Raw genomic sequence first — 14,038 nt, 5'->3', positions numbered from 1 at the left:
GGCTTGTTTCGTCTTTTCCTTATCTTTTGTGATACTGCTGTCTCTGTCACAATGCAAGGATTTCGTGAGATAGGGATCACGGCAGCCTTGTCTCCTACTCTGCCTAGCACGGCCGATTAGACCGACTCCCGTAGTTGCCAGGACTCAATTTCATCACGCTGTCCATCATAACAGTTGAGATTAATAATTGGTGCACTTTCCCGTTGTTTTTATCAATAGTGTTTTTAATGCGACATCATCGCCTAAAAGGCCCCCACCCTGGGGCCAGGCGCCTTTGCAACCACCTCACTGAGGAACAGATGCCGCACGGACTACCTTTCGTCTTGCTCCTACCCTTTGTTGTACACCCTACCATTAGAACGCACAAACCCTCCCACCAAGTTAACGGAGTACATTGTAAGGAGGGAATTGAAAAAAACGTAGAATGCTTCATGATTTTGCGTATCTTTCTTGCGCCAGGACCATGGTAACCTTTTCGGGGTAATTCCAATTTAACTTTATGTATCGCCGAAGTTTGTATATTTTAAGAAAATATTAACTACAAAATGTGATATTTATGAAATGTTAAATTTAAATCTCGTATTAGTGGATATTTACCCATTTAACCCCAGGGAATAAAAATGAATTTACATATAAGATGATGTAAATGATTTATTCGTCCGGTTTAGCACGATTACTAGACAAAAGAAGATTTCTGCGTGAAATATATGAATGATTCTACCGCAAAATCCTGTTGCAGAAATCTTTCACAGCAGAAGGGACAAATTCCGACCACCGTCATAGCGTCAACACCGAAAAACTTTTGAATCACGCGAAATTAAATTGACAACAAAAGACTGCCGTCGGAGGCCCACTCCCAAAAAAATCCAACTCGTCAATCGCCGTCCCGGTTATCGATAGTCCCGTCACGTCGCAAGACTTAAGGAGGGGGCGAAAAGTGGAGGGGAAGGCGGAGTTTGAGAGAAAAATGATAGGCGAGGAGTCGGCGATAGGAGGTGATGACAAAGGTAGGCGGAAGGAGGATAAAAAAGCGAGAAAATGAAGCGGCACACAAAAGGGATAGCAGGACGTCCGATTGTGGCGCTGCGAACTAGAGACGTCACTTCCCTGCGAAGGCAATACATCACCTCCGCCAGCATTTCAATCTTCCATTGTGCCTCCCTTCTTGAACGAAGGGAACTGCACGCAGCCCCCACCCCCTCCCTCTGATCCCTCCCTTTCTTCCCGGCACCGCAGGGTGAATCACGTGAGCTTCCTTCCCGACCCCGTGTGCTCGAGTCGGGGGGCCGGTCGCCTTTAGTGTCGTGGCTTGCCTCCGCCCCGACCGCTCGACTCGTGCCCCGAGGCCCCCGGGGCACGCGCCCACCTCTCGGACCCGTCTTGGGAGTCGACAGGGAAACGGAGAGTTATATTCCCGTTGGAATGCATAGAAGGCTGCTCTGTAGTCAATCCTTCGCGCTACTTCTAAGATAAAGTTACGGAAAAACCGAGGAAAAAATATCAGATGAGGTACTCGACTGGGCGTGATGCATTAACTTGCTGACCATGGAATGGTTATGGAAGGCTGAGGTAATCTACAGCGGTTGGTAAATGTTTTGTCCAGCCATTAATTTCTTCATTTGTTTTGAATTGCTTTTTAGCATAGTTTCTATTGTCCTGAAATTAAATAAGTGGGGTTTTCTCCTAATTACTCTGCTTTCGTTTTTTGTCCGCCACCGTCGTCATCACAATGTCAATACGAGGATTATTTTGAAGCAGCGCTGCAGACTAAGCATTGTCGTAGCCAGCTAATTCATTCGTTTCCTCACTGCGTCTTACTCTGGTACATTCTTTCATCCTCTGTTTATTATCAGTGATAACATATTTAAATAAAAATATCTCCTTTTATGGCTTATACTTTTTTTCATTTCCCGAAAGTCCTCCTTTTTGGTTTATGAATCCTCGCTATCCTTGGAAGAAATATCAGGTATTTAAACTATTTCAATTATTAGTTATTCATGTTCAAACTGAACATTTAAATTGACTAATTAAGCGCTTAACTTTTAATTAATTAAGGAAGCGCTTTCACCTAAGCAATCAAAATTATATTAAATATCCAGAGTTTTCCCACATTTCCCACGTAGACTAGACCGGCGTGATTAAACATCATTTATTACTGCGAAAAAGGCAAAATTTTGCTGATTCCGACACAAGTATGTCGTTAAATAAGCTAAATAACGAGCGTGTTCTGTGAGAAGTGAGTTATTCAGAAAAAATCAATTACGGAATGAAAAATTCAACCTGTCCATCTAGCTTAAATAATTATCCATGCCCAGAAATAATATAATAATATGTACAATAAGCAGCAAATATCATGAGTAAAAAGTGCAAGGCTCGGTCGCGCTACTCTGCGAACCAACGTTGAACTACGCTTAATTTGCGTGAAAGGGTTGTTGCACTTATGTTGAGAGGCCGTTGTGAGGAAGAAATTGAATTGGAAAGTGGAGAAGGGGACGAGAGGAAAGAATATCTGCTGATACTTTTTTCTCATAGCGCGATGCATATGAAAGTCTGATATTAAACCTCTAGAATTTACACCTCTGGGAAAATTCATATGGTAAACGCCACATCGAAAGTCAGTTACCTTATGCCAATTTCTATTAGTTACAACTGCGACGCATTCTTAAGATATACAAGGCAACGAATAATACCGGACTGCTTTTTCATTGAGTACACACTATTCTTCTATGATATTATAAATGTATTTAGACCAATTGATTACTGTGTGAATTACATTTGCACAAATTTTACGGTTTCCGTTTCGCAGTGCAATTTGCTTCTCTTAAACTTAATTGGATAGCCCTGGAAATAACACGGGCTTCTATCTCATTTATAACTTCTACCCTTGGGCTTAATTTGCGCCTATTGCGATGTTACTTAATATATTTATTTGCATTACAGAGACACTCAAATACTTTTTCTGCCTTTCATATCGCATAATGGCTCCATGACATTGAGTACGACATGAACTCCAAATCCAATACCCTTTAGTGCCATCTCTGTTATGGTTTTCTTCAGAATTTTTGCCAATCTGTGCCCTAATACTGTCACGGGAATAGGCAAAACACTATATGATGCTAATTTCCGTCATATCTATTATCCATTTCCTGAACGAGGCGAAATTACTGTTTCCATAGGGGTCGCGGTTATCCAACACTGAATTTTTCCTCTTTTTACTTACCACATAGTGTGTTTTGCATTCTTTTGGTGCAGAGATTTCCCAGCGAGAGCTTTTTATTCAATTTCATGGGTAAAATGATTTCAAAGTGATTATGATTTTTCGATCCATTGACTTATCATTTCCCACGATGTGGATCACTTCTACACTTGGTACACTAATGTCCTGGAACGAGTATGTCCATGATATCCGCTTCAAGGCCACTACACTTATATAGTGCTCATGATTTTCTCGATCAGGGATTGACCGTGCTGCTAATATTGATTAAACTCTAATCTTGAGGGTTTTCAGTTATTCACGGGCTTACTGATGGGGGATTTTAAACAAAGGTATTTGACATTCTTGTTCAAAATGTCTCCCTTTTGCATCGACACACCGATGCCAGCGCCCTTGCTAGACGCGGTGCGCTTTTTGGAAGGCATCGACGGGAACCTCTTTCGGGCACCTCCTTATCCAACGTTCCAAAATGGTTGCCTTTTGAGCTATTTTTATTCTTAGGAATAAAAAAGAGTCCAGCGGTATCACATCGGGTCTTAAGGTCACTTTCACAGCTGTCTAAGACACCTACCATTGACCTGATTGTCACACGGGCAGTCTTCTGATCTCCAGACAGCACCATGGGGATCCTCTTGTTTGGACACTTTCTCATGGCTACGTCTTCTGTAATAATGCGATGCGCTGTTGTTTTCAGAATGTTGCACTCTTCTACCAACATTATGACACTCAGGCGTCGTTCGGAATTAAGCATGGCTCTCTCTCTTCCTGCACATCTTCGTCGCCTTGAGTCATTGACGGACGTCCAGGGCGTTCCCCACCCTCAACCTCCCCTCTATTCTCCCGAAACATCTTGTGCCTATGGAAATCCATTCCCTGGGACAATAATCCATCTCCATAAGCATCCTTAATCATGGTTATGGTCTTCAAACTCGCTTTTCCGAGCTGAACACTAAATTTTATCGCGTATCGTTGTTCTAAGCGTGGATTCTTGGAATTACGAGGAACCTCGAATAAAAGGAACACAATGGCGATGAACCGTTGAATTCAATGTTAATGCACTTTCCGATATATTGATTTCGATTCGGTTCAAGGTCGCTTTTCAAATATTATCTCGGAAAGTACTACCTAGGGAACTTAAACACGAAATATGTGCAGCAGTGTCGAATGCGAGATTTGATAATTGTGACTGCATGAAAAATAATATCTCTACTCTTTCATTAAAAGTTATATTCTGTTATGATTAAAAGTTATAGTTATACTTCCTATCCCTACTTATATTTGCTTACTTTTGCTTGTGCTCTTGCAAATTTGGATATTTTGAGTTTTTTGCATGCGTATGGGTGAAAAACTGGACGATAATTGAAGCATATTTAGCTGTCTCTATTATTCACGTGCAACAAGAGTGGAATTTGGCAAGCGTACCATCCACATTGAAACCACGGTTTGCATTTCAATATCTTTTTGCTTGCATTTATCCATAGAAAGTGTAATTGTTGTTGTCCATATATCGTTTATTTACAAAAAACAGGCGACAAACTGCGCGGCATGATTCTATTGCATTCATCACAGCACAGGCCTAATGTGGTCAAGTGTCCTATCCGCTACCTTACTCGCCGCTTCCGCCGTGTAATTGACCCCAGGTCTGCGCAGCGGAGCCCTGCACGATAGGCGGGTTGGCCTTCGATGGAGGAGGCTCCGAGCAATTGGAGGACGCTGGAATATATGCCCAGCACCTGATACGGCGTAATCTCATTCAAAATATACGAGATGTTTGTGAATTATAAGAGAGTTAACTGTTTTCATCTATTTCATCATTCAACAAATATGACAATTTTCTTAAAACATTAAACTCGCGAACCAACAGTATCCAATTCACGTGTGAGAATGAGAAGGATGGAAAACTCGACGTTTTGAATGCTACGACATCAAAGGATAAAAAAGATTTAATTATTAATATGCCGGAAAGATACCGCCACGGATTGCACCATACCATTTCACTGCTGCCATCAATTTTCACCAAAATATCCACGCTTAATTTTATGTTTATGTCAATGTACCACTCTCTAGGCTTAAGTACAACCGCGAAGTTGTTATCACAACGTGGTATGCAACAATAATGTATACAGGGTTCGTCCGGAAAATAAGTGTACTGACTCCGTTCCAGGCGCGCCCAGCACCGCTCTGACGGGCTGCGATTGGAGGGGGTTATGTTGGCAAGCGACGAAGAAAAAGGCAGTCGGCTCTGAGCTGTGGTGTAGTGAGGAGCTCTATTAACGCGAACCTACCCGCTCGACCCACGTCATGGAACGCGATGCCGAAGTTTTTGGAGCAGCGTTATTCCATCAAATTTGCGGTAAAGCTTGGGAAATCGTCTACCGAAACTGTCGGTATGATTAACCAGGCTTACGGGGAGTCAGCCATGTCCAGAAACATGATCTTTCGGTGGCACAAGATGCTTGTGGAGGGCAGAGAAGAGGTCGACGACGAGTCTTCGAGAGGTTCCCGATGATGCCTTCGCGGGAGCGTTCCAGGAATGGGAACGCCGCTGGAACAAGTGTATCGACTCACAAGGGTCCTATTTTGAGGAATATTAGCTTAAGATATGTAAAAGTGTAATAAATTTTTTTTCCTGAGCTCAGTACACTTATTTTCCGGACGAACCCTGTAGTTAATCATTAACTTCCCCGAAAACCGGAATGTTGCTAAATGCACCATTGCACGTTCCAATATTTATAACTCATATTGTAACTCATTTTCTCTTTTCAAGTGTAGTCTCCATGCATTTTATTTCTATCAACTAAAGTATTTGGCTTAATACACTTTACAGTTCTTAAAAATACTCCCTGCACTAGTGAGTTTTGACGACAAAAATACCTGTTACCACTTTAATTTTTAAACGCATTCCTTGGCCTTTTTCTCGTCTCCCCTTTTTTCCATTACCAACAGAGCTAAAAATTGACTTCAATGTCTTTCTCGATTATTTTCTGACTATGTCATTGGCATTTTTCATTTACTTTACCTTTACGACATTCAGGCGTTCGATTTTTTTTTCTATTCTTCAAAATTTAATTTATATACTATGTGCTTTTCACCTTTCTTGATAATCATTTTCTAACTACGAGTATATGCTTCTCTATACGCACTCACTGGATATTACGGTGCCAAATACATACTATTACGGTGCCATATATCACTCTTAACTCACACTGTTTTACCCATGTTCAATTTTCAAGACCTTACACAAAAATCCTCCCTTTCATTGCTTTCCAATAATATTTCAAACATCCATTTCTCACTCAAATTTATGTACTTGTGATTATTTCCGTCTAACTTTGATTTCTACTTAACCTCGGGAACTCTTTCCTATTCCAAGCAAGCATTTTCGTCTTACAAATAATAATTTCTGCTCTCAATAAAAATTACGCTCTAACTTCTCTTTGCCACTTCGTCGTCATAGTATTCAATAGTGATATTATTAATAATTTTTCTATTAAGTAATCCGTTAATCATTAGGATATGATTTGACAACAGTTATCTGGAGCCCTCACTGTTGCCGTTTGGAAATCTGGACCATACTCAGAGATGGTCTTGCAACGCTTCGATCTATCTTAAGACGTCCTTAGCCAGTTGGAAACTTAGTTTATAGTATGCGTTTAAATACATTCCTTTTTCAATTTCTTTTTGTACAAAATTTTCCCGATGAGAAAACCGAGCCCTTGTTTCGTGATTTGTTGCAACAAACCAATTTTTGAAAGCAGTAATCTATTTGATATGATATTAGAGTCACGGTAACTTTAATTGCTCACTGAAGTATTGTACGTAATAATAAATTATTTTCATTTGTTATAAACTGAAGAAACTACATGCACCAAAATCGGATGGTTTTAGAACTGCTATTTGAAAAATAATAGAAAATATTTTTAAATTAAATGCGACTATTACTCAGAAGGTAATCATTTCATTTATCTGCAAGCGTATATAATCGTCACCGAGTGGTAGATGATCGTGCTGTTTTCTTTTTTGCAAGCTGCCTTGGTATTTTTTGTTATTCCGATCTTGGGATCACATTTGTCTGGGGCAGATACCCTCCAGTATTACAATGGAAGAAGGGAACACGCGGAACCTCCTCACCGCTAGACAACCTGTAGGCGGGGGACGGACGCGGAAGATGAACTACCCCCCGTGCGCAGCCGAGAAAAATAAAATAAGGGTTTGAAATGTAAATCCAGTTATGGTCCCTCGGATTGGGGAGGGTCTGGGGCGGGCGGATAAAGCGGGAGAGGCGGAAGGGGGGAGGGGTGAAGTGGGATCGGGGGCGAAGGGGGATTTCCGCGACGGAGAGTGAGAGACGGGAGGAATTGGAGGGGGAGCCACTCGAGGTTCGGACCTAATGTGTCGCATTCGAGGGGATCGGGCCCTGGGGATTGTTAAGACGCGTCTTTGGCAGGGGGGGGGAGGGAAGGATAAGGGGTAAGGAGGGAGCGACGGCATGTGAGGAGGAGCGAGATAAAAGCGGCGGGAAGAAAAGACGCGGCGAGCGGGCCATCGTGAAAGGGATGAGGAAGGACAATAATAAAGTATCGGTCAATGGCTTCGAGATGGTCGGGTCGCACCCCTCCTCATCCCTGGCCGCTTGTGTCCGGCGGAGGCGTATCATTGGAGGGCCGCGTGTTATTGATGTTCCGCGGTGATGTGCTCGCCCCTCTCCCCACGCCCTCGCCTCGGCCCTCCTCTTTTTCGGGAGACTACTAGGGCGCTTACTTTTTCCCAGCCATACTCCCCAGCGAGCGAGGAGTTCTATAGAGTTGACTCCTCGGAGCATTCATCTCTTTCTGTCATCCCTCCCCTTCCATCTCCACCCTCCCCCGCCTCCTCACCCCCCCCCCCGCGCCCCTCCAGCCAGCTTGCGCCACGCCCTCGACCTCTTCATCTTTGACCACGTGTATTTGTAGAGGATCATAATTTTGTGCGTCATCAGGTGTCCTAATCAAAATGATGTTTATGTTTATTTACCGCGTAGTTGTTAGATGCGCTGATTCCAGGCCTCTATTATCAATTCATTAAATAAGGTACAACTGAATTCCGTCACCCCAGTCACTGATTTATGTAAGAATTCATTTGCCCTTAATGTCCAAAATACCAAATAAATAGCTGAGGCAAGCTGGAAATTTCTTTTTTCCAGCCATGGCAAATTTTACACCCTAATGCAAGCAATAATTGAATAACTACACCTGCTTGCTGAAGATATGGCCAGAGTTACAAATACAATTAATACTTCTGTATTTATTCCTTTGAGCTAATGTTATTGCATTAGATTCTGCTTGATGTTAAAGGTTTCAAAGGCCTTTCTGAAATATGTCTTTATGAGAATAAAGTCACACTGATTAAAGAAAATATTAAAAAAGCTCCTTACATCACAAATTTTACAACGGTGAAATAACTAAATTATTAAATTTTACTATTGTTTCATAAATGAAATTAGAGATATTCTCTTTTTTAAGTTTCATTTACTTACCAGGAAGCGGTTTATGAATAATTCAGTTTGGGCATTCAATTCATTTGTAGTCTTATACGAGTACAAAAAAGAAAATTCTCCTTCGTCGCTATTTCAATGCGTATATTTTGGTTCATTTCTGCCAATTCAATTTGGTTTATATATCCTGCTACTAATTTTCCTTATTCTTCCGCTCAAGTAAGTGTCTTGTTCAAATTCCGAGTCTATACATTTTCCCTGCTGCAAACTTCCCTGGAAAAATACTTAAACATTTTCAATGCATTATAACATCTCTTATGTTTACCTAAACTTAACCGAGTAGTCTTATTTGGAAATTTTCCAATTATCTTTCTTGATGTCCTCTCTCATGTGAATCCCACATACCTACGCGAATTCCAATATGATGTGAAACTATCATTCTCTGCGCCATCACTTTTGTTTCGTTAGATTTTTCAAGTAGGTTGAAAATGACTAAATGAGCGTTTTCCAACTATTACGTAATAATTTATTCAACGCTCTCCTAAAATATGTCCTAGTTCAACACATCATCTGAATATTTCCAGCTCAGATTTCGTTATACCAAGGACCCATTATTCTGAAACTAAAATTTGTTTTTTTTATACCTCCCTTTTCCTCGTAAACTTAGTTTACTAATATTTAGTAACATTTCACTAACTTTTTCCCATCCATTTCTTCCTTTGAACTTTTTGAAGAGTTGTTTACACGTGAATGCTCCTTTACACTGTTAAGGCCCTCGCGAAATCAATCTTCGATTTCATACCTTCGATCATTTGCTACAATCATGAGCAATGAAAGCCCCAATTTCCTGCCTTGAGGCACTCTCGATTTCACATTTCCAGTTTTTCTGTAAAAACAGCTCCTATTTTATTAATTTATCTTCTACGTTTTCAAAAAATCAATTACCCTGAGTGCAATATTTCTATCATTCTCGATGCCGTTCAACATTCCGAGCGTCGAGTCATGCGCTACCACATTAGAGTCTATTAAAAAATCTAAGGTAACTACACCAACCCCGCTGCGGTACTCCCGTACTTAAAATATCTTCCGAAGTAAAGTTCTCAGCTTCTTAGTAAAACCATGTCCATGTTTAAACGAATCCGTCTCTCTCTCGCCCTCTCCAGATATGACGGGTGCAATCTTTCTCAATGTCATCAACGTTTCAAAAGTTTTTTGAATAACTCAGGTTAGGTCCACTGGTCTATAAAACTGAGTCCTCGTTTAATTTCATTTCTTATGAAAGGGAACTATAATATGAATTTTCTAATCCTCTGGTACTAAAATCGATAGTAACGAGACTTGATATACTGATACCACAATATACGTATAGATTCTGAACCAAAGAGTTAACAGATTATTAAAGATATCAGATGACTTTCGAGGCCCAAGTTGCTAATATTTTTGGAGATTATAAGTCATTTTTAATAATTCATTAACGAACTCGGATTTTTTTACAGATCTAGCTTCTCTGCGCTGCACCCGACCCAATTAGGCAATCAATCCAACTTCGTCAGGATCCCATATATCAGGAGCATATCCTAAATGAGGTCTAGGGATCGAAAGATCTTTCAAATTTCCATCACATTTCCCTAATTTTCTCCTAATAAATCCTAAATTTTTGTTAGATTGTCCACATATTCCATGTCTACTCCTAGACAAGGCGCCCGACGCCTTTGCTAGGAGTAGACAAGTAGGTTAATGCTCTTCATGGTGCTATGGGCTAAGCCCGAATGACATCGTTCCAGATGGATTATTAATTATTTACTGATGACGGTAAGAGATGTGTGACAACCTATCCTCTTAAAGAGGACTGTGATTTCCAGTGGCAATTTTTCCCGGATTATTGAAGTAGAGACTGACAAGACGTCCGTTCACTTAGATTTTCGTAGAACTACAGATAAGGCTATAGACCTCATCAGCAAATTAGAAAATCTTACTGTAGAACACTGAAGTAATGCTATTGATATAACGAGGAAATAATAGAGGTACTAATTCTACTGAATTAGAAGTAACACCATTAATGACCATCATATATGTTGATGTACCATCGCCACGCTTGGGACTTACCTTAAATACACGAGCCCACAGATCGGAAAGTTAGTGTGTATGCGGATTCTCGAGTTCTCACCTCTCACCTTAAGGTGGCTGCATTGTGCAGGGGCTCTGAGATGGTCAGGGTGAAACACTGGTCGTATGAAAGGTTGTAGGAATTTGCGTGTGCAGGGATAGAAAGAGAATAAAGTGAGGCTGAATTACAGGAGTAGCGGTGAAAGATCTGGTGCTTTCCCGGCGTATTAGTTGGGTGAATTCTTCTCGGGTCTTCCACCGGGTCAACGTCTCCATAGCTGCCGACGTTTCGATTCCCGACTCGGTCATCGTCATCAGGGCTTCTGATCGCCGTTTCGCCAAAAAAATGTCCAATATATACTATATACCCGCCTCCCCAGCTCAGGTGTTCCCCACACCCACCATCATCAGGGCGCCTCGTGATTGGCCGAGCGTTCTGCCTTGTTTCCCTGATGCGTTTCAGAATGATTGAAATCCACATGAAGGAACATAAAAGACACCTGAGACTGCCACAGCTGGAAAAATCGGCCATCGCCGAACACAGCGTCGGCCGAGACCACGCCATCAACTGGGACGAGGCGAAATTACTTTGCCGCGCGCGTGGCTACTGGGATCGTCTGGCAAAGGAGGCCATCGAGATCCGCCTTCAAAAGAAAAATTTCAATAGGGATTCAGGTTTTCATTTGAGCAACACCTGGAAACCCATTCTGAAATGCATCAGGGAAACAAGGCAGAACGCTCGGCCAATCACGAGGCGCCCCGACAATGGTGGGTCTGGGGACCAATCAGATGTCACCTGAGCCGTGGAGACGGGTAAATAAATAAATATATTTGAAACTTTTTGGCGAAACGGCAATCAGAAGCCCTGATGACGATGGCCGAGTCGGGAATCGAAACGTCGGCAGCTATGGAGCCATTGACCCGGTTGGAAGACCCGAGAAGAATTCACCCAGGAGTAGCGGTGATTGTTCGTTTGAATGAGCAAGGGCATACACACACGCATGCATACTCTGTATGCTTACATGACTCTATATATACATTCTTCCATTTCTTTCTCTGTTCAATCTTTCTAATCATTTAATTCGTAATTTTTGGTACTTTCCTATATGTCTATTTCTGTTTGCTGCCGGTTTTCCTCTGCTGTGCTTAGCTCTCTGGCGTCACTCATGTTATTCTCTACATTTCATTGATTTTTCAATGTTATTATTGCTTCTTCGTCCCATTTCTTAACCGTCGTCCGTGTTTTGTTTTTTCGAATAGGAGGCTACGCTCATTATTACTAAATTGCTATCCGTGTCCACATCCGGGATTATCTACATCTACATCAATACCCTGCGAGCCACCAGAGAGGTGTGTGGCAGGGGGTGCAGCACCAGGAGGAAAGGGTAAGGGATGAGGGGGTTAGGGTTTTTCAAATGGATGGGGAAAGGTAAGGGGAACCTGCAAAAAAAATATAAATATAATCGTAAAACCATTGTATTATGTGTAACATGATCACGCTGTTCCCAGATCTTTCATTAGCGATGATATAGTCTAACGGATTAGTGATTCCCTCATAACTGATTACCTGATAAACTGGATCATGTCATTTTTTATTATTGATGCATATTTTTTATATTACCTTTTATTAATCAAATTAATCATGAACGAGAACCAACTTCCTACCAGGTATATGATTTCAAATGTGCTTTTTCTTTAGTATGTTTCTAGTCCTAGGCCAGAGAATGGGGGGAATTATTGAGGAATGATTCTATTTTTTTGAGGGGCGGTAGGATCGGCGGGAGAGGAGGAGGCATCGCACATGATGTGCCTCTCAGGTCACAAAGCATTCTCGACTCGATCAATATTTTTATGAAAATAATCGCATGGCGATCACGGAAAACGATCCGCCCTTTGTCCTACACACCCGTCCGGAGAGAGACCCACCACCACCGTGTGAGCAGCAGCGCCCCCGCTAACACAGCCCGGACTCGCTTTTCCTTTCCATTATTTCCCCCAGCGAGGAGGGTGACACCGCAAATGTTGTAGGCAGAGGGACGGAGTTAGAATTGGTTAACTGTGACGTGTCTGATTTGCAGCGGCCAGGGAAAGGAGTCGGGAGCGGGTTTGGAGAGAGACAGGATGTTCAGAGGAAGCGTCAGAGATCGAGGGAAGTTCCGAAGGAGCGAGGAAGGCAGGGAATACGTTAGTGCCGACATTTCGCCATAAAATTGAAACATTATTGAAGAATGAAATTGGTTATTCTATTAGGCAGTTATTTCAAAACTAATAATTGGCTAGTGAACAAAATTTGGTAATGCCACTGGCTTTGTGACAAGCCAGAAAATTTCTATGAATCGTGACATTAAGGACTTGTTTAAATAAGAATGGGGAAAGAAAACTCCAATGGCCGTAATAATTAGTTGCAAAACTCTCGTCCGACCAATTGTTGTGTTGGTTTAACGGGAACCACGTCAGGGTCCAACCACAACCTCGCGATCAGAATACCCTCTGTGGTGGTTTACGGGAAATTAATCCGCGTCAGGGACCAACACACAGCGACACGCACACTATCCTGACTGAAATCCTTCACGAGGCTGTGAGACCCTGTTGAAGAATTTCAGATGGAGATTGAATGTGGGTAGGGGGAAAAGTGAAAGGTATCCGAGGAACGGACTATGAAGGGGAAGTGGAGGGGGGGGTGGACCTTAGTCCAACGGAAATATGTTTTAAAACTAGAGAAGAAGTCATTTCAAAAGGGAATACAGTGGGGCGAATGGAATCGGCCCTTTATCGTTATTGACAACGAAATTTTTAAATTTGTGTATGAAAATGGTTTCATATGCGTCCAAAAGGTGGTTGGGAGTCTGTTTGATCAGTTTCAGTTCCTTTCCTGTTGTTTGGTGGTCTTCCTTGAGTAAGTGTAGGGCAATGCTCGATTTATCTGATCTCTTGTATCTGTAATGGGCCAAATGTTCTTTGAATCTAGTTCTAATATTCCTCCGCGCCTGGCCGATGTAAGTTGAATCGCAAGAGAAGCAGTTTATTTTGTAAATGCCGGACTTATTTGAGGCGTCAATTTTGTCCTTAGCATTACCTAATAGATGTTTTAGTTTGTTGTTGCTGCTAAATGACATATTAGTGTCGACGGTTTTGAAAGTCTTTCCTAGCCCTTTTGTTAATTGTGGGTGGAACGGCAGTTAGACGTACCGAAGGGTTTTATGTTGTGTGAGGGTGGTTGTGTTTTGAACTAGTTTTTTATGTTT

At 41.8% G+C, this 14,038-nt stretch overlaps 1 non-coding gene across 1 annotated transcript; it reads right to left on the bottom strand.

Moving 5' to 3' along the window:
- Nucleotides 1-413: 413 nt before the first annotated feature.
- LOC139689594 (U6 spliceosomal RNA) lies at nucleotides 414-522 on the bottom strand. Its single transcript, XR_011701338.1, has one exon. It is a non-coding gene; the product is annotated as a U6 spliceosomal RNA (small nuclear RNA).
- Nucleotides 523-14,038: the final 13,516 nt, after the last annotated feature.

This window comes from Hetaerina americana, unplaced genomic scaffold (genome assembly GCF_022747635.1).
Source record: "Hetaerina americana unplaced genomic scaffold, ioHetAmer1.1.p SCAF_25, whole genome shotgun sequence".
Lineage (NCBI taxonomy): Eukaryota > Metazoa > Arthropoda > Insecta > Odonata > Calopterygidae > Hetaerina > Hetaerina americana.
This window is presented reverse-complemented; position numbering and strand designations above follow the sequence as displayed.